The following is an 18,982-nucleotide window of genomic DNA, read 5'->3' as shown; positions in this document are numbered from 1 at the left end:
GCCAAAGAAAAGGAAGCCTTTAATAGTAACTCCAATTTCTTGTCAACAGGGCCTTTCAAGCCCTGTGCGTTATCTACCAGACAAGTTAAGTTCTTGTTTAAGGAAGAGACCGCTGCATCTACAGCTGGCATACTCTATTTTTTAACAAACTTTTCATCCATGGGATATAAAAGAGAAAACCTTTCAGGAGGCAAAAAAGTCCTGTCAGGATGTTTTCAATTAGCATACACTGCCTGTTCCAACAGGGGTGTATCTAGAAAGTCTGTGTGACCTGAAAAGGTCTCAGATATCCCAAAAAGGACCAGGGGGGCTCAGTCACCTCTGCAAGAGGCAACTTAAAGGCAGAACAAACCATTTTGGTCAGTCAGGATCAGAAAGCTCTGTGACAGAGCAGACATCGAGTGGATATCTTCTTGTTCAGATTACTCAGAAGCAGACTCATCTGCTGGGCACTCCACCGAATCCTGAGCTTTAAGCTCTTCCCTATCCTCAGCCATTCCTGCTCCAGACAAGGAGACTCTGGGGCATACACAGCCTAAATAAGCTGGGTATGCTCCGGAACGTTCCATGAGTGTGCACGCATGTGCGCGGTCGCGGAGAGTGGGCGTGACTGTATTCGCTTACGATGCAAATATTCGTGCACCCAGATAAAGGCTAGGCCAAACACACTGCTGAGCCCAGCGGCACTCTAGAACGCACATGCGTCATGGCGAACCAAGGTGAAATGGCGCACCGTAGTGCGCCATCATAGAGGTAAAAAACAGCCAGACACAAGCGAAAAAGGTACAATTTGCAAACACCCACAGTTAGCCCAGAACTCCCCCGGATGGTCACCGCACATAGATGTCTAGCCTTTAGCTAGCTTGACTGATTGTTACAATCACTGGGACACCCCACAATAAAACAAAGGTGTGAATATGAATAATGAAGGGGGAACTGCTGCGCCCACGTGATATGTTAAGCAGCCAACACCACCAATTTGACAAATTGTGTAGATAAATATAAAAAGAAAAAAGTGTAGCGCTAAATTGTGCTAATGGGCATTAATGTAAACATTAATATACACCTTAGTGTAAGACACCCGTGTATACATCTATCACATTAATGTGGACATCAATGTGAACCTCAGTAAAAAACACACGTGTATACATCTATATTCGGTCTTGCTGGAATAATTAAGTGAAATGTAATAACACCATAAAAACAAAGATCTGGTGAAATAAGTTATCTATTATAACAAGCTCTGTGTGAAACACCAATGTGTACATCTGTACTAGGACCTGCTACTCATGCAAGCCTGGTATAATTACTAACAGTCACCAAATATATAAAACTTTAGTGGTCTGAAGATTATTGCAATAACCCACTATAAATTAAATATTACAAACTATATGTATGTAATCAAAAAATCCCAAAAGCTTCCACCAAAAACCATGTGCAAAACAAAATTGAGGTGGAATTGGAAAACAAGTCTCTGGGGTATAGACCAGTTCATTCAATCAAAGGCATGTATCCTGGAGCAAGGCTATGCACCTCGCAGTGGTATCCCAGTAGACTTTTCAAACATTCAATAAGGCAGGAAATAATATAAAATGCCCTTACCGGACATGCCTTTGATTGAATGAACTGGTCTATACCCCAGAGACTTGTTTTCCAATTCCACCTCAATTTTGTTTTGCACATGGTTTTTGGTGGAAGCTTTTGGGATTTTTTGATTACATACATATAGTTTGTAATATTTAATTTATAGTGGATTATTGCAATAATCTTCAGACCACTAAAGTTTTATATATTTGGTGACTGTTAGTAATTATACCAGGCTTGCATGAGTAGCAGGTCCTAGTACAGATGTACACATTGGTGTTTCACACAGAGCTTGTTATAATAGATAACTTATTTCACCAGATCTTTGTTTTTATGGTGTTATTACATTTCACTTAATTATTCCAGCAAGACCGAATATAGATGTATACACGTGTGTTTTTTACTGAGGTTCACATTGATGTCCACATTAATGTGATAAATGTATACACGGGTGTCTTACACTAAGGTTTATATTAATGTTTACATTAATGCCCATTAGCACAATTTAGCGCTACACTTTTTTCTTTTTATAAATAAAACAAAGGTGTTTCACTTACCCGCCCAGGCGCAGGGCCACTTAGAAGCTAAGGGCCCGATCTTCACCCTTCATTTCATGGCGGGTTCCTGTCTTTTGGACCTTCAAGGACTGGGTACCCTTTCCTGTTTAGGGTCCACTCCCTTGGACCTGTACAGCACCCTGCAGGAAATGTCTTAGCGCTGTAGTGTCCAGGATTTCCACTCCTCAGGGTCCAGCACTCAGAGGCCACGTTACAGGCAAAACTTTGCAGGATCTTGAATCTTCTTTGCAAGGCTGGGGTACCATATATCTAAGCATAAAAGCCTGTGTCAAATGGATCCGATCGGTCAATCCCTTAATTCATTTTTGGAACCCTTTGTGGTATTAGAGACCCAGAGCTCACACAAACCGTGCCATCCACCTTGCAGACACTGGTAAAAAACTAAAGTACTTCCTGTATGGGAGGGGTTATATAGGGGATAGCTTCCTGTCTAAAGACCTTTGTTCTACCAGTGTCCATTCACCTAATAATGCAGTATAACCCAGTAGGTAATGAATAGTAGCCTGACTCTGTGTCCCATGATGTATGAAAAAAATATGGGTTAATTTGATTTGCAAATCATTGCATTCTGTTTTTATGTCGATTTTATGCAGCGGCCCAACTTTTGAGGAATTGATGTTTTGCCTTTAGTTACACTCAGGGCCGTCTTTAATATGGTTTGGGCCTGGGCAAACATTTTTTTGCCCCCCCCATGCATTTTTTCATGTCACAGCACTCCATTACATTGCAGCCATTGTCACATCACACATTCACATATAGGTGCTTTGGCGGCCCACATTTGCGCAGGCACAGCAGCCCATGCATTTGAATGGGCTGTCATGCCTCCATTTTCTGCAGAAAAAAAGGTGCTTTCAGCATTTTAAAAATGCAGTGGCCTTGAAATCCATTCTGCTTTTGCACCATGCAACAAGTGTGGCCTAAACATCTAAAAACGGAGCAAGTTTGCCAGTGCAGGAACTGCAGGTAAGTCACATGGTGCAAAAGTAGAATGGATAGACAGTGCTGTATTTCACTGCTTGACGGGCATAGGTGTGCATAGCCTATTACATGATGCATGCACATTTTTTTTGGCAGGAAATGCAGGCATGGCAGCCGAGTCAAATGAATAGGCTACTGTGCCTGCGCAAATGTGGGCCGCCAAAACACATACATGTGAACCAGCCAGACCCAAAATAAGCCCATCAAGCAGTTAAATACACTAATGCTATCTATGTGCTGAAGTGCAGTCCAAGGAATTGTCTGTAGACCTCTGAGACAGGATTGTATTGAGGCACAAATCTAAGGAAGGGTACAGAAATTTTTTGCAGGTCCCAATGAGCACGGTGTCATCCATCATCCTTAAATGTTAGAAGTTTGGAACCATCGGGACTCTTCCTAGAGCGGGCCGTCAGGGTAAACTTAGTGATTGGTGAAGTGCCTTAGGGAGGGGACAAAGAACCCGATGGTCACTCTGACAGAGCTCCAGCATTTCTGTGGAGAGAGGAAATGTTCCAGAAGAACAACCATCTCTACAGCACTTCACCAATCAGGCCTGTATGGTAGAGTGGCCAGACGGAAGCCACTCAGTAAAAAGGCTTGACAGCCCGCCTGGAGTTTGACAAAAGGCACCTGAAGGACTCTCCGACCATGAGAAACAAAATTCTTTGGTCTGATGAAACAAAGATTGAACTCTTTGGCCTGAATGGCAAGTGTCATGTCTGGAAGAAACCAGGCACCGCTCATCACCTGGCCAATACAATTCCTACAGTGAAGCATGGTGGTGGCTGTATCATGCTGTGGAGATGTTTTTCAGTGGCAAGAACTGGGAGACTAATCAGGATTGAGGGAAAGATAAATGTAGAGAAATCCTTGAGGAAAACCTGCTTCAGTGCGCTCTGGACCTTAGACGTGGGGGGGGAGGTCTGCTTCCAACAGGACAACAACCCTAAGCACACAGCCAAGATAACAAAGGAGTAGCTACGGGACAACTCTATGAATGTCCTTGAGTAGCCCAGCCAGAGAGCCCAGACTCCAACCTGATTGAACATCCATGGAGAGAGACCCGAAAAATGGCTGTGCACCGACGCTCCCCATTCAAACTGATGGAGCTTGAGAGGTCCTCCAAAGAATGGGAGAAACTGCCCAAAAATAGGTGTGCCAAGCTTGTAGCCTCATACCCAAAAAGGCTTGAGGCTGTAATTGGTGTCAAAGGTGCTTCAACAAAGTATTGAGCAAAGGCTGTGAATACTTATGTACATCTGAGTTTCTTTTTTATTTTTAATAAATTTGCAAAGATTTCAAACTTCTTTCACGTTGTCATTATGGGGTATAGTTTGTAGAATGTTTAGGAAAATAAATGAATCTACTTTGGAATAAGGCATAACAAAATGTGGAAAAAGTGAAGCACTGAATACTTTCCGGATGCACTGCAAGTATGGATATGGTTGTCTGATAGACCTTTGAAACAGACTGTCTCAGCACTCCAAAACCTAGATAAATAAAAACCCCAAATCACATCCTCTTAGCTGTTCAAAATACCGACTACACACAGCTGGGTAGCACTACTCAAGAAATATGGTAGGAACAAGGAGCCCAAGGGCATGTTATTACTGAAGCCCAATCAAATGATTAGGATCAAATCTAATCATTTTTTAATAAAAATAAAAACCACTAACACTTTAATGTTGCTATTTTAAGCAGTTTTTTTTTTATTAAGCACATTCCACAGTACAAAGCTTTTGATAAACAATATATGTACAGTTCCAATAAGCTATTCATACATATATGCTGAAATAGCAAAAAAACACAGGAGAATTCCAGTGCTTAGAGTTATATTTTTAGTTTATGCCCAGTAGTAGTTAGCAAAATATTGAAAATGCAGCCAGAATTTTAACATATACAGGATATAAAAAAAAAACTTGTAGGGGTCACAAACAATATTGAAACTGTATTCAAACAAGTTTCAAGGGGATACATGTATCTTTAAAGACAAGCATTATATATACCATATTTACTGCAATGTTCTTTAAACTCTGTAAAAGATTGGTTGAGTATACTGAATGAAGCAGCTTGTATAAACTGCTTCACATTTTACACAAGTGATAAGAGCACAAAACGTTTGGAGGCTCTTCATACCTGTTTGAAATGTAACTAATTAACCAACTGTTCTTCAAAGGAGAAGTAAACTTTTTGATAAACCAAGCTTAACATGCTGCCTCACACTCCCTATCATTTACACATTTCCCCATGCATCAAAGCAGACCTCCATTCAGTGCATCACTCACGTCTATACACCGCACCCTATCCAAGACTAAAAGGCGTTTTAGTGCTTCTGTGACTCAGCTGGACAGCATTACCAAACCTGTATGGCAAAAAATATAAATGAAGGATGCAGGATTGCATCCTTCTATGCCCAGTTTGGGCACAGAACTATTAACTAGCTGGCCTATTGAAAAAAAAGCCAAACATCCAGTTGTAGGCCTTGGTTGTTTGGACATTAGTGATGCAACAATTTAAGGTCTATTTCAGGACATATGTCATTAATAGGGAGGAAAAGGAGGTTTGTTAGGCTTCTTTCCCTGAAAGAATAGCTATCCTTTAAACAGTTGTTTGTTAAATGATGTGGCATTTCAAACCTGTAAGAGCAATCTGTTATTGGAGAGGATGATAGAGGCATGTCAAGCATGGTTTATCTGAAAACATAGTTACCCTTTAAATGGCATAGGAAAAACAAAAAAACAAAAAAAAAAAAAAAAAACACAATTTTTTTTTAACTCAATTGCAACATTTTTAAGACACGTTAAAAAAAAAAAAAAACAAGTTTTTAGTCTCATTGTTTCTGCAGCCGCAGATTTGTCCTACAGCTAAAATGCATCTTGAAAAAAGATCAAGTTCCCCCTTGAAGAATTCTAAGCTTTGCACGCCCACCCAGTAATTTACGCTTTAAAGCTTTTATATTTCCCTTTTCCAGATGTGTTCAGGCTCATCTTGCAATTTTCTCCTAGTTCTAAATTAATCTATGCATCTTTATAATCTGATTTACTTCATCAGGGCTGAGATTCCCCCCTCCCTAGTCCATAAAGAGTACCCCTTTCTGACCAATGAAGCAGACGCACTGGCTTTTCTGACTATTAAACATGACATGTTTCTTGTGGTGTTTAGCTGGAACAAAAACTTACAAAAGTAGCGAAAATCCTTTCAACGGATTTCGGAAGAAGTAATGGGGCTGTCATTCTGTTGCTGACATTTGTTATACCCACACTCAGTAACCTGGCTCACATCCAAACAATTGGTTTGCAATTTCAGAATAAGCATGCAGGTGGCACTGCAAGCAAAGTTTGAGATTGAGGCTCTTAAAAACAAAACATGGGCGGAGCAGAAGAGTGGTCCCAACAGTCAAAAACATTTTAAAGTACCAATGTCAAGGGAAAAAAAAAAAAAGTTATGTATAAGTATTAGATGCAAAATGTGCCATATTTAGAAATCTGAGTTAGAGGAAACACATTTTACACAGATAAAAAGTATTATCTGATGACAGTTGCCAACAGTTTTACTGGACATTACCAACAGTCAGGATAGAATTCACTAGGAGCACTGGTAGAAGTTTGCCTAATGTAAAAAAATAATCTACTCTTCAAGCACAGAGCTTGCTATACCCACACATAAAAGCATTGTGGGCATTACAATGGTGTGCTTAAGATGGATGACTATAACAGTTATCCTAGTTGAAACATTCAACTTTTAGACATCAAATACTTAAAGCATAATACATATTTGTGCTTATATACATTGCGAGAACCTCAGGAACTCTATTTTACAGATATTACTTTACATCTTTAGTGTGCTTTGCGACCGCTAAAGTTGTAAGGCAGTTAAGTAGTATTTAGAATATACATATTAATGGCATATTAATAACCTATTCACATGTGTATGCAAAAGTTTTCTACACTTTAATCAAAAACAAATTCAAGATAAACAGAATTACCAGGAAATAGACAGTTTTAATTCAAAAATTGCTGAAAATCAGCATGCTCAAAGTTATCAAAATGAATTTACTTGAACCTCAAAAGTTAATTTAAAACACAATTACATAAAATGGTTGGTTGTAAATAACTTTGGCACAAATTAGGAACATAAACTAAACACTTTTTTTTGTTAAAAGGTTTACATGTACTGGAATACTGTCAATATTATCCACTTTAAAGTGCAACTGCCACCCCATCAACAGAGCAAGAATTCCAAAATTATATTTTCTCTACGTATCAATACTGTATCCCAATACTGGGATTTCTGTACGTTCTGGTTTCACAAAAAAGAAACGTAATTCTAACTCTTGTATTCTCAAACAATTTGAATGGTTGCATCACATTTTATTTCAGGACTATAAATAGTGAGTAATATAGGCTAAAATTCTTGCATGTGATTCACATATAAATAACACAGGATTAACAGAATATATTATTCCAATGCAATTTGTAGATGAAACAGAACTTTCTGTGGTGCATAAATAACATATTCTTGAATCAGTCCATATAATAAGACACAGGTTATAGCTCCTACAGAAACTTGTTTCAGTCAGGTTTACCACATTCACGTTTTCACTCTGGAAACTAATTTAATTTATTAAAACTGGGGCTCTTGGTTTCTCGTTTCTATTATTCATTACAGAAACAAAGCAAAATTCAGATTGTTTACTATGCTGCCACCACCACTACTTTCCATTATATTAGTTCTTATAAATCAGCCTTAATATATATTAAAATGTTACATAGTGTATTTAAATACAAAGGCCATCTAGACTAGATTACTGCAGAGACCACATCATTTGAAAGATGCAATTTTTCAGATGGTGACAGCCATCATAAAAAAAGTAACCATGAAATATACACTTCTGTAACAGACCATAAATAAAGAATGATTGGCTCTAATGTTTCAGTGACAGATCCACTTTCAGGGTATTTTCAGTTTACAGCTCATCATTTCCTATTTTTTTGTAACAATCTCACAGTGGGACAAACTAGAGGGTTTTGGCGCATAATAATTATGCACTTTTTTATATTGTTTACTATTAAGACAAACACTAACCAGGACTCTTAAAAAATACACAGCTGCTGCAAAAACAATCGTTGTCAACCAATTAACACAATGGTATATGTGTACAACACTAAAAGTATTCCAAAAATAGCATTAATTGGCATATATTTTAATTAGTTACCATATACATGCTAAACAAAAATATGCTGTGTTTAAGGGTTTAGAAAAAAAAAACAAAACAAAAAAAACACATAGTACAATTTGGATATGTTTGGCACCCGCACTATTTGAAAACATTCTTCATGAAAGTCACCAAGTGCAAAACAAATGCAGTTGCATCATTTCAAAACTTCTTTCAGCAATTGCTCACTTCTTAAAATGTACAGGTTCACCTCCGGGTTTTCCAATGAAGTTTTAAGAACATAATTTCATCAAGTTGTTCATTAGATTGTGGTAAATTCTAGTAGCCGGCAGTACGCAGGATAAGATTATTTAAAGGATGGCTAAAGATTCATCTTTTCTTCAGTGCGGCACCATTATTTCCGATAATTACTTGTACATGAGCTTCTAGCCATATCCACATATCCAGTACAGTAGTTCAGAACAGCTAGTCCCTAGGAATAAATATAACAAATCAGAGTTGTGGAAAGTTAACCGAGACGTTCTACATTTTCTACTTGTTTCTTTGCATCTTTGATCTAAAAAAAAAAGGAACTGTGACCATTTGGAATTCAAGTACTTGTGGGTGCATTGACCGACTTATTCAGGTTTCACACATCCAAAAAAACAAAAACAAATTTTCACGCTACTTTAGGCTCCTTTCACACCAGTGGACTGATCAGATTTGCCGTTTTTCAGGCGGACCCAATCGGACCACCTACTGTTCTCTATGGGGAGGTGGATGCAAATGGACATGTGTGTTTACTCCCAGCTGAATCCGATCAGCCAAATACAGACGGATGGGGAACAGTTCCGTCTAGTGTTTTGATGGCGAACCTTGTAGTTCCAAAACATCTGATTTGCCATCACTGGTCTAGCGGACTGGATGACAGCCAGATGGAAACAGACAGGCGGTCCGTTTCCATCCGACACCCCCATAGAGAACAGCTGGGATCAGCGGACAGATCCTCTGCTGAGCAGGTAGATCCACTTGATGGAGTCCACCCCATGTGAAAAGGACCTTAAAAATAAAACACTCAAATTTGAATTCTCCTGGAATATCTGCTAAAATTCCTTCCAAGATTCTAAAAGCAAATGCGACATTCAAAATACTGTATATGTTTTGAAGGGCAAATCCTAAGCTCCTAAAGCATATGTACCCCTCTGCCCAAAACAGGTTCCCATATGCATCAGAATTCAATGTCAATCCCTATAGATGTCTGAAGATTTTAGATAAAACAACCTTTGGGTTTGTAGCATAGAAATCTGTGTACATTTACTTTATTACACATTCCAACCTCTGATCTAGTGATGTTCGACCTTACAATTGAGGGCAGGAGAGCTTAGCTAGCCACAACTGTGCTCACTACCAAGCACGTCTAACCATTAAAGTGGAGCTCCAGGGGAGTGAGAACAATAACACCAAATTTAACAAACCTGCTCCCCATTCACATCTGAGACCTTGTAACACTAACAAGTCACATGACACTGGGGAGGGGAAAATGGCTAATTGTGCCCAATTTGGACATTTTCACTTAAGGGTGTACTCACTTTTGTTGCCAGCGGTTTAGACATTAATGGCTTTGTGTTGAGTTATTTTGAGGGGACAGCAAATTTACACTGTTATACAAGCTGTACACTCACTACCTTACATTGTAGCAGTCATTTCTTTAGTGTTCTCACATGAAAAGATAATAAAATATTTACAAAAATATGAGGGGCGTACTCACTTTTGTGAGATACTGTATATGCCTAAGGGTCTCTGTCAAGAAGACCCAACTCACCCTATCGAACGCCTTCTCGGCATCGGTCGAAAGGAGCGAAATGGGGATCCTTGGGGCCTGAGCAGTATAGATTAGGTTAATTGCCTTGGTTGTATTATCGCAGGCTTCCCTCGTAGGAACAAACCCCAGTGGACTAACTGGGGGATCAATTCAATCAGACGCGACGCAAGGATTTTGGTGAAAAGTTTGGGGTTCAGAAGGGAGATCGGGCAATAGTTTTGACAATGTAGTGGATCTTTCCCTTCCTTCGCAATAACTAAGTGAGCGTGTAATGTGTCATCCGGGAAGAGACCCCTGTGCCTGCTGCATTATAAGCATTGAAATGAAATGTGGTGTCAAAAGGTCACCAAGTTTTGTAATATAGGTGGGAATAACAATCAGGGCAAGGGGCCTAGCCTTCTTGCGTACGCGCTATAGACAGGGTTCCTTCGCCATAAAAGGTTCCTCCAGCGCAGCCAAGTCCTCGTCCAACAGACAAGGAAGACTGGATCTCTGAATATAGTCCTGAATAGCCGTCACCCTAGCGGAGTCGTCAGAGGCAGGATCAGGGTGAGGGGGATTGAAAAAAACGACTCATAGTATCGACGAAATAACTCCGATCTGCTCTGTTGCATGGACCTTATGTGGTCCACTCTTCTACAGATATTCTCTAAATCCTTAAGGTTTCTTGGCTATCGCTTGGCAACTTGAAGTTTCAACTCCCTCCATAAATTTTCTATAGGATTAAGGTCTGGAGACTGACTAGGCCACTCCATGACCTTAATGTGCTTCTTCTTGAGCCACCCCTTTGTTGCCTTGGCGGTATGTTTTGGGTCATTGTCATGTTGGAAGACCCAACCATTACCTATCTTCAGTGTTCCGGCTGAGAGAAGACGTTTCCCATCCAAGATTTTACAATACAATAAATACCCCTCAATGCAGCAAAGTCAATCTGTACCATTAGCAGAGAAACAGCCCATTAGCATAATGGTTCCATCTCCGTGCTTGACTGTAGGGATGGTGTTCTTAGGGTCATAGTCAGGATTTTTCTTCCTCAAAAGTCGTCCACCTCAAGAAGGCACGTGTACAGTCATGCCAACAAATGATTCAGAGAAGGATTGGGCAAAAGTGCTGTGGTCAGATGAGACCAAAATTGAGCTCTTTGGCATTAACTCGACTCTCCATGTTTGTAGGAAGAAAAATGGTGACTACGACCCCGAGAACACCATCTCTACAGTCAAGCACAGAGGTGAAAACATTATGCTTTGGGGCTGTTTCTCTGCTAAAAGGTACAGGCTGACTCTGCGACATTGAGGGGCCAATGGACGGGCCATGTATTGTAAAATCTTGGATGAGACCCTTCTTCCCTCAGCCAGAACACTGAAGATGGGTCATGGATAGGTCTTCCAGCATGACAATGACCCAAAACATACCGCCAAGGCAACAAAGGAGTGACTCAGATAGAAACACATTAAGGTCATGGAGTGGCCTAGTCAGTCTCCTGACATTAATCCTATAGAATAGGTTTGTAAATATTTTATTACATCTTTTCATGTGACAACACTGAAGAAATGACACTTTGCTACAATGTAAAGTAGTGAATGTACAGCTTGTATAACAGTGTAAATTTGCTGTCCCCTCAAAATAACGCAACACACAGCCATTAATGTCTTAACTACTGGCAACAAAAGTGAGTACACCCTTAAGTGAAAATGTCCAAATTGGGCCCAATTAGCAATTTTCCTTCCCTGTGTCATGTAACTTGTTAGTGTTACAAGGTCTCAGATATGAATGGAGAGCAGGTGTGTTAAATTTGGTGTTATCGTGTTTGAGGCTCTCAAACTGAAAGAATGACTGTTAGATTACGGTCAGGTGTTGTCTCGATTAGACAATGGGTACGTAGATACAGTTTTCAACAGTACATTGTTTCTACGGCTACAGTAAACAGGCATGTTTTCTGTTTGGTAACTATGGCAAACAGCCTGACACATAAAAGGGGTGAGTAGGGAGACACACACACCATCATGCTTTGAAGATCAGAAGCCGCCACTCATGATACAAGAACACTGCCTGGTGTCCAAAAAGCATCGTTGCCAATGGAGATCACGAACATACAGTAACAGAAGATAAGTAACCTTTAAGTGTATTTGTACTATTATAGACCATAGGCTGTTTAGTTTGATAGGCATTTTGCTTGTTATAGATATCTGTCAGTCTTGTATTGTATTCCTAAGATTGTAATAGTTTTGTATGTACAGCATCTTTGTATAGTAAAAGCACATTTACACCACTGCAGAAATCTCAGCTTCCTTGCTTATACCACAGAGGAACCTTTCTAGATAGACGCACGCAAAACATTTGGGGGCTCGTCCGGGATCTGTGCTATAATTCAACTGAAGCAGACCTGTGTTTCTGTAGTGTGTTGTGTAGCTTGTGCTAGCTAAAATGCTGCGTAAGCTATTTAGGAAAAGCAAGGCTGCAAAGGGTTCTGGTGGCCAGAAGGAAGTGTGCAGCTTTGTAGATTTTAGCCTTAAGGGGTTGGATTTAAAGAGGAGTTCCACCCAGGGGGGCCGTCAAAAAAAAAAAAAAAAAAAATTAAAAGTCAGCAGCTACAAATACTGCAGCTGCTGACTTTTAATTGGGCACTCACCTGTCCCTGGGTCCAGCGATGTGGGGGATCGAAGCCCTGCTCGTCCCCCCCCACCCGCTCGTCGGCGCCGGCATTTCAACTGTGGGCGCCGGGCTGTGGCTTCACAGCCTGGCACCCACTGCGCATGCGTGAGCGGCGCCGCGCGCCGTGATTGGCCGATCAATCACCAGGGACCTGTAATGGGTCCCAGATGATTGACAGGAGGGAGGGAGCAGAGCGGAGCCCTTCCTGTGCCTGGGGGGGAAGTGATGTCACCAGCCCAGGCAAAGGAACAGGCAGACTACGAGGGACCACCTAGCAACAGGCATTTAGAGGTAAGTGAAAAAAAAAAAAATATCCAAATGTTTTTTTTTTTTTTTTTTTTTTAGCATTTTTCCAGGTATTTTTGTTTTTTGGGTGGAACCCCACTTTAAGTAAAAAAGAGAAGAGGACAGTATCCACAGTGGGCTGGTATTTTCTTAATGCTATTTACACTGAATCACAGAGAAGGCAGAGGCAGAAGTTAAGGTATTAAATGACCAGCTAGCAGTTGCTTCAGAGTGTGTGCGTTCAACTGCTAGTCGGGCTGATGATTTGCAAGAGCGGTGTGCAGCCCTCATGACCAAATCAATGAATGCCTTAAGGAAAAGGAAGGGCCGTAAACCCGTTAGTAAAGCCAGGGTATGTGCCATTGTCACATCCCAAAATTGGGATTATGAGGATGTGCTCTCCTCAAATGATAGTGAGGATGAGGAGATAGAGTTTGATATTTCGCATGATGATCTGCTAGTGCGAAAGAAAAAAGTATGCCAGATCTCCCATTACTAAGCATAGGAAACGGCAACATGATAGAGAGGATATGGCAGATGGGGAAGTGCATTATCGCAACCCCAGAGATGTTGAATTTGAAGAAGTACGGGAGTTTACACAAACTGAACTCCATGAGCTGGCAAAACAATACAAAGGTCTGGGGAACCCCTAGTGAGTTGGCTCCTACGCTTATGGGATGAAGGGGCAGACAGTGTTGTTTTGTCAGGTAAGGAAGCAGTGACTATGGGAGTGTTAACCCTTGATCCACAATTGCGAGCTTAGCGTGAATTTTTCACTGTTAGACCTTGTGAGAGATGGAATAGTCCTAGTATACGCTAGTCCTACTGACCTGGAAAATACCTACTCCTGGAGATCAATAGGAGAGGGTATTTCCAGGTTACGTGAGATGGGTTGTATAACCGGATTAAATAAGTTTCCAGAATGGATGGGTCCAGATATGGAACCCTTTATGTCTGCTCTGCGCTCTAAGCTGATGAAATCTGCGCCATTTAATCTTATTGTCCTTGTTGGGAGGCCTGGGATTAGACAGCAAGATTCATGAAGCCACAACCCTTTTAAGCCAGTTGGGGGAGCTAGAGGAGACTAAAACAAAACGTGTCAGGGCAGTAGATAAGGTCAAGGCCAAACAGGAAGAAAAGGAATGGGGTAGAGAAGAAAGGAGGTGAAGAGAAAACCAGACTATTTCTAGGAAACAAATGTGGGTGGACCTATTAAAGGCAGGAGTACCTAAAGATGAGATAGATGGCATTTCTACTGCAGAAATGCTGAAGAGGTGGAAACATTTAGTAGGGAAAGCTGTCAGGGTTAGAAACACTACTCCTAGTGAAGATAACACCAGCCTGGACTAAGAGAAAACAGAACAGACCCCTCCTTTTAGCCCCAAACCAATTCCCAAAACTGAACATGAACCCAAATCCCTTTATCCTGGGGAGGAGTTAGAGAGAATCAGAAAAGGGGATTGGGAGGTTCCTTATCCTTTATGAAGGGAAGGTGAGTCTCCTGTAATAGCCGTGAGGGCAGTGACAGCAGGAGACCGACACCCATATGCACCTGTCACTGTATGGTGGGGGAAGTCATCTTCTCCTACACATGTAATGGCTTTAGTTGATAGCGGAACTGACGTTACACTTTTGCAAGGTAATCCTTCCCATCACAAAAGAGAATTGATTTATGTAGAAGGTTTGGGAGGGCAAACCACACCAGCAGTTAGGATACGGGTAAAATTGGCTATTGGCAAGGGATCAGGATTTATGACAAATGTTTTGGTTTTAGAGCTACCCGAAAATATTCTTGGGATGGATGTACTTCAAGGTCAGTCAATTCAGACTGAAAGAGGTACATTTGGAGAACAGAGGGTGGGCTATCAACAGAGACAAAGTCTCAGAAGTGAAATTCCTGGGAATGATGTGGACTGGGCCGCAGAGGAAAATTCCAGAGACAGTTGTGCAAACTATCCAGGCTCTGTCGCCCCCTGCTACCAAAGAGGAGGCACAGAAGTTCATTGGAGTTGTGGGGTTCTGGAGATCGTTCATCCCACATCTTGGACCGATTCTGAGGCCTATATATGTCACCAGAAAAAAGACTGAGTTCTCATGGGGTTCAGAGCAGCGGACTGCATTCCTGGCTGCTAAAGAAGCTATTTTGCAGCATCAGGGCTTAGGACCCATGAGACAAGGAGTACCATTTCAGCTGGATGTAGTGGAGCAGAATGGTACCATATCTTGGAGTCTGTGGCAGCCAAATGAAAAGAAAGGACTGAGAGCAATACCCATTGGATTTTGGTCCAAACAACAGACAGGGGCTCAGAAGAGATACACGCCCCTAGAGAAGTACCTGTTTGGGGCCTACACAGCATTTCAACATGTAGAGACCATTACAGGAAAGGACACAGTCACCATCCATACTGCATTGCCAATAGCAGGATGGGTGAGAGATAATGGACTGACCACTAGGGCAGCTGTAGCCCAGAACCAGACACTAATGAAATGGAAGTGGTACCTTCAAGAAAAAGGGGGATTCAGGCATAAGCTAGGGACACACACACACACACCATCATGCTATAACATCAGAAGCCACCCATGATAGAAGAACAGTGCCTGACGCTCCAGAAAAACCGTTGCCAATGGAGATCACGAACATACAGTAACAGAAGATTAGTAACTTTTAAGTGTATTTGTACTGATATAGACTATAGGCTGTTCATTTGATAGGCATTTTGCTTGTTATAGATATGTGTCAGTCTTGTATAGTATTCCTAAGATTGTAATAGTTTTGTATGTACAGCATCTTTGTATATTAAAAAAAAGCACAATTTACACACTGCAGAAATCTCAGCTTTCTTGCTTATACCACAGAGTAACCTTGCTAGATAGACGCAAGCAAAACAAGGCCTCGCCATGATCGACCAAAGAAGTTGAGTACATGTGCTCAGCGTCATATCCAGAGGTTGTCTTTGGGAAATAAATGTATGAGTACTGCCAGCATTACTGGAGGGGTTGAAGGGGTGGGGGGGTATGCCTGTTAGTGCTCAGACCATATGCCACACACTGCATCAAATTAGTCTGCATGGCTGTCGTCCCAGAAGGAAGCCTCTTCTGATGATGCACAAAAAAGCCTGCAGTTTGCTGAAGACATGCAGACTAAGGACATGGATTACTGGAACCATGTCCGGTGATCTGATGAGACCAAGATAAACTTATTTGGTTCAAATGGTGTCAAGCGTGTGTGGCGGCAACCAGGCGAGAAGTACAAAGACGAGCGTGTCTTGCTCACAGTCAAGCATGGTGGTGGGAATGTCATTGTCTGGGGCTGCATGAGTGCTGCTGGCACTGGGGAGCTACAGTTCATTGAGGGAACCATGAATGCCAGCAAGTACTGTGACATACTAAAGCAGAGCATGATCCCCTCCCTTCAGAGACTGGGCTGCAGGGCAGTATTCCAACATAACGACCCCAAACACACCTCCAAGACGACCACTGCCTTGCTAAAGAAGCTGAGGGTAAAGGTGATAGACTGAACAAGCATGTCTCCAGACCTAAACCCTATTGAGGATCTGTGGGGCATCCTCAAATGGAAGGTGGAGGAGCGCAAGGTGTCTAAAATCCACCAGCTCCGTAATGTCATGAAGGAGTGGAAGAGGACACCAGTGGCAACCTGTGAAGCTCTGGTGAACTTCATGCCCAAGAGGGCTAAGGCAGTGCTGGAAAATAAAGGTGGCCACACAAAATATTGACACTTTGGGCCCAATTTGGAAATTTTCACCTAGGGGTGTACTCACTTTTATTGCCAGCGGTTTAGACATTAATGGCTGTGTGTTGAGTTATTTTGAGGGGACAGCAAATTTACACTGTTATACAAGATGCACACTCACTACATTACATTGTAGCAAAGTGTAATCACATGAAAAGATAGAATAAAATAATTATAATAATGTGAGGGGTGTACTCACTTTTTTGAGATACTGTAAAAAAAAAAAAAAAAAAAAAAAAAAAAAGATATCTATAGATATCTGGTCCTGGTCTTTTAGAAAATGGCAGCTGCTTGTAGTTGGTTTGACTACAACAAAATGGTGCCAAAAACTGAAGCAACGTTCCGGAGCGCTAGTGAACAGGCTACATAAGGATAGCCGCTTTATTCAAACAAACCGAAGCTCCTGAAGACACGGGTTAACTGCTTTTAAGAGCAAAAGGTCGTGCTGCCATTTCCTGCATGTTTGGCAGCCCCTTACGCAAATTTTAAAGCGCCTTTTGTTATAATTATTTTAGGCTAGATGATTTTAACGGCTTACTTTGGATCATGATTAAAACTACTACACTGTAAGCATTTTTTATGGTTGGTGATTTCTTGCAGACTGGTAGTTACCCCTGGTGGTATGGAAAAGAGCAGTCTTGTCCTATCATCTGGACAGAGAGAGAGAGGTCATGCTGGAAAATATTACATATATATACACACACACATATATATATATATATATATATATTTTAGGACTCGTGCATGCGCAGTTCACACTCGGCCTGGTGCACACAGTTAAAATGCCGGCGCCAGGGAGAGAAGAGTCAGTCAAAGCAATGGCTCAGATGAGCACATCGCTGGATCATGGGACAGGTGAGCGTGTGTTTATTAACAGTCAGCAGGTACACTTTTTTTAGCTGCTGATTTTTAATAAACATATAAACAACTGGAGCTCCTCTTTGGGTTAAGTCACATTTTTCTGTGGACTGATTATTTTACCAAGTACAATTTAATTCAGGGCTGCAATCACATATTATATATATATATATATATATATATATATATACATATACACACACACACACGTTATCCGTGTATTGAGTTATCTACACTAATTGCATGCAGTTATTTATTACATTGGAATAGCGCTAACTTAATTTTTCATTTGAAAAAGTTACTTAACCTCTTCACGCCCAAGGTATGTCATATGACGTCCTTGACTTTGAGTGGGGATGTCTGAATGATGCCTGTAGCTACAGGCATCATTCAGATATCTTCTCTTTCAGCCAGCGATTCCCTACACTATAAGAATGATCATAGCAGCTGTTCCATCGCTTGATCGTTCTTACGGGCAGCGAGAGGGGACGCCCCCCCCCCTCCCGTGCTTCTACTGATTCACCGCTTCCATCAGTCAGTCGGAGAACGGATCCGCCGGCCCCGGAGGTTTACTACAGAGCAGGGTTCAAAATTTCAAGTCCTGAGCTACTAGCCAGGCCTCAAGGGTTACTCGCCACCAGTTGCCCCGCCCAACCCCTAACATGCCCCGCCCCTAAACACTCCCTCCTAAATTATGTCATGAAATGACACAAAGTTTTATGCAGAATTAAGTTATAAAAATAAATATTAACAATTTCATCCGTGCCCAAAAATGCAGCCTGCCCGTGTCTGCCAGTGCAGCCATGTGTCCCCAATGCAGCCTACCTGTGTAAGGGGAGAGAGGAGAGCCACCGCCTGGTTGATCAGAGCGCGGGGAACATAACAGCTTTCATTTCAATAGCTGTATGTTCCCCGCCGCGCGCCGCCATATACAGCCCCATGCCCATTTCTGGGCACTTTGATAGACAGATCACCCGTCTAATCCTGGGACGGGTGATCTGTCTATCAAAGTTCCCCGGGCAAGGGGGAGGGACTTATATGATGGCGCGCGGCGGGGAACACACAGCTATTCAAATTAAAGCGGTTATGTTTCCTACGCTCTGATCAACCAGGCGACGGCTCTCCTCTCTCTTCCCCTACAATCGCTCCCATACAACCCAGGCTACCGGTGGTGCTTACCCCCGCCCCCCCCCCGGCAACCCACACTCGCCAGCCCTCAAAATCCATTTTGCAAAATGCGAGCAGGCGAGAGGAATTTTTGAGGGCTGCCATAGAGGTTTCCGGCGAACTAGATGGTCGCCGAAGTCTCTATGATCGTT

At 41.8% G+C, this 18,982-nt stretch overlaps 1 protein-coding gene across 4 annotated transcripts in view; it reads right to left on the bottom strand.

Annotated features, from left to right (window-relative positions):
- FBXW11 (F-box and WD repeat domain containing 11) overlaps positions 1–18,982 on the bottom strand; it is a 637,027-nt gene that overhangs the window by 42,119 nt on the left and 575,926 nt on the right. For 3 of the 4 annotated variants that reach the window (XM_073620746.1, XM_073620749.1, XM_073620750.1), the window contains one exon: positions 6,067–8,788. The exons of the other annotated variant lie outside the window; for it this stretch is intronic. The gene's annotated coding sequence lies outside the window, so the exon portion shown is untranslated. Of the gene's footprint in view, positions 1–6,066; positions 8,789–18,982 lie in introns of those variants that run through there. 4 annotated transcript variants of the gene reach the window in all.

This window comes from Aquarana catesbeiana, linkage group LG03, assembly GCF_042186555.1.
Source record: "Aquarana catesbeiana isolate 2022-GZ linkage group LG03, ASM4218655v1, whole genome shotgun sequence".
Classification (NCBI taxonomy): Eukaryota; Metazoa; Chordata; class Amphibia; order Anura; family Ranidae; genus Aquarana; species Aquarana catesbeiana.
The sequence above is the reverse complement of the archived record's forward strand: the minus strand, read 5'-3'. Positions and strand labels throughout refer to the sequence as shown.